Source organism: Heterodontus francisci, unplaced genomic scaffold (genome assembly GCF_036365525.1).
Source record: "Heterodontus francisci isolate sHetFra1 unplaced genomic scaffold, sHetFra1.hap1 HAP1_SCAFFOLD_97, whole genome shotgun sequence".
NCBI lineage: Eukaryota > Metazoa > Chordata > Chondrichthyes > Heterodontiformes > Heterodontidae > Heterodontus > Heterodontus francisci.
This window is the reverse complement of record NW_027140606.1, coordinates 2,854,471-2,856,597: the sequence shown is the minus strand read 5'-3', so window position 1 is coordinate 2,856,597 and position 2,127 is coordinate 2,854,471. Positions and strand designations below refer to the sequence as shown.

Below are 2,127 nucleotides of genomic sequence, written 5' to 3'. Positions count from 1 at the left end.
CAGGGAGAATACAATCATACAAATGCCTTGTTTCTCCATCTCAGTCTCGTTGTCTATCTCTCTCTATCTGTCCCTCACTTTTGCTTCCTCACAGTCTGTTGGTTTCCTGTGTGTTTTTCTCTCTGTCCCGTTGTCGATGGTGTTACTCAGCGTCCTTGTAACATTGTGTAGCCAGGCTGAGCCTCCCAACACATGTGTTGCTGTAATAAAAACAGAAAATGCTGGAAATGCTCAGTTGGTCTGGCAGCATCTGTGGAGAAAGAAACAGTTAACAGTTCAGGTCTGTTTCGTTAGCTCACATTAACTTTGTTTCTTTCTCCACAGATGCCGCCAGACCTGCTGACTATTTCAAGCATTTTCTGTTTATGTTTCAGATTTCCAGCATCTGCAGTATTTTGCTTTTGTACGTGTGTTGCTATGTCTGGGACGGTTTGAGTGCAATGCTATTGTTTTATAAACAGCGTTGAAACAAACATTTTCTCGCTAATACAAGGCATTAATACACAGCTGGATATAAACAGCAGCCTGCAGCAAAGGGCGCAGTGGAAGTTTATTAACACAAATAATTCACCAACACAATATTTACTGCTATCCTCAATCACACCACGCTTCATCTTGACACGTTTTACTCTTTATTTTTTACATCAACGTCTTGCTTCCAATGAACACTTCAATTTGGAACACAGCTTCCAAATCACCTTTATTCACAAACCCGAACACACACCAGCCCAGACTTTCCCCTTTCTGTCAACCCATTCCTGCATCACTGCCTCTCCACCAACAGTTGTTGCTAGAATCATACAATCATAGAATGGCTACAGCACAGAAGGAGGCCATTCGGCCTGTCGAACACGTGCTGGCTCTCTGTTAGAGCAACTCACCTCGTCTCACTCCCCAGTCAGTTCAATTTCGGAGGTGGGAAAACTTCTCGAAAGAATAATTCGGGACAAAATTAATAGTCCCATGGATAAATGTGGGTTAATTCAAGAAAGCCAGCATGGATTTCTTAAGGGAAAATCATGTTTAACTGTCCTGCTGGAGTTTTTGGATGAGGTAACAGAGAGGGATGATGAGGGCAATGCTGTTGATGTGGTGTACATGGACTTTCAAAAGGTCTGGCAGCATCTGAAAGTTCACTGACCTGAATCATTAACTCTGTTTCTCTCTCCACAGATGCTGCCAGATCTGCTGAGTATTTCCAGCACTTTTTATTTATATTTCAGATTTATAGCATCTGCAGTATTTTGCTTTTATTGACTTTCAAAAGGAGTTTGATACAATGCAACACAACAGACTTGTGAGCAAAGCTATAACTCCTGGAATAAAAAGGACAGTCGTAACATGGATATGGAATTGGCTGAGTGACAGGAAACAAAGAGTAGTGAGCAATGGATGTTCTTCGGGCCAGAGGAAGGTTTGTAGTGGAGTTCCCCAGGAGTCAGTGTTGGGACGCTTGCCTTTCCTGATGTATATTAATACCTTGGTGTTCAGGGCAGAATTTCAAAGTTTATGGATGATACAAAAATTGGAAGCATTGTGAACTGGCAGAGAAGGTTCGAGGGACCATGTGGCTACTCCTCATGTTCTTCCCAGTGTCCAGGATGAAGTGCGACATGACACGGATTTCCAGATGTTCAAAACAATCAGGGGAAAGCAAACGCAATGGGCATCCTTCAGGAAAACATCACATTTAAAGTGAGAAACTAATCATAAGGCATGAGCAGGGATTGAACCAGTGATCTTCAGTTTACGAGACTGACGTCTTACCACTTGGCCACCATGCCTTTTGTTAATGAATATCTGAGGCTCCAGAGGAGGATTTGTGATTCTTTTTCAATTTGGTTGAAACAACATCGAGAAACATGCACAGAAATGAAGAGGTATTGTGGAATGGGTAACAGATCAGCCTCATTTACATCATCAGCATCATGAAATCTTCATTCAGACGTTCCATTCCCATCCTCAGCTTTTCTCACATCTGTACAATCATATAAGAGTGGACATTGGGTTGTAACTGGGCAGATTATATAAATAGACTATGTGCATCATCACAGGAAGTGACTTAATATAATCTGGACGGCACCTCATGGAGAGTTGTGGATGAAACATTCAATGCAAGGTGTGCAG

General features: G+C 42.1%; 1 non-coding gene across 1 annotated transcript; it reads right to left on the bottom strand.

Moving 5' to 3' along the window:
* Positions 1-1,712: 1,712 nt before the first annotated feature.
* Positions 1,713-1,784, bottom strand: trnat-cgu (transfer RNA threonine (anticodon CGU)). The gene has a single exon. It is a non-coding gene; the product is annotated as a tRNA-Thr (tRNA).
* Between the last annotated feature and the right edge of the window lie 343 nt (positions 1,785-2,127).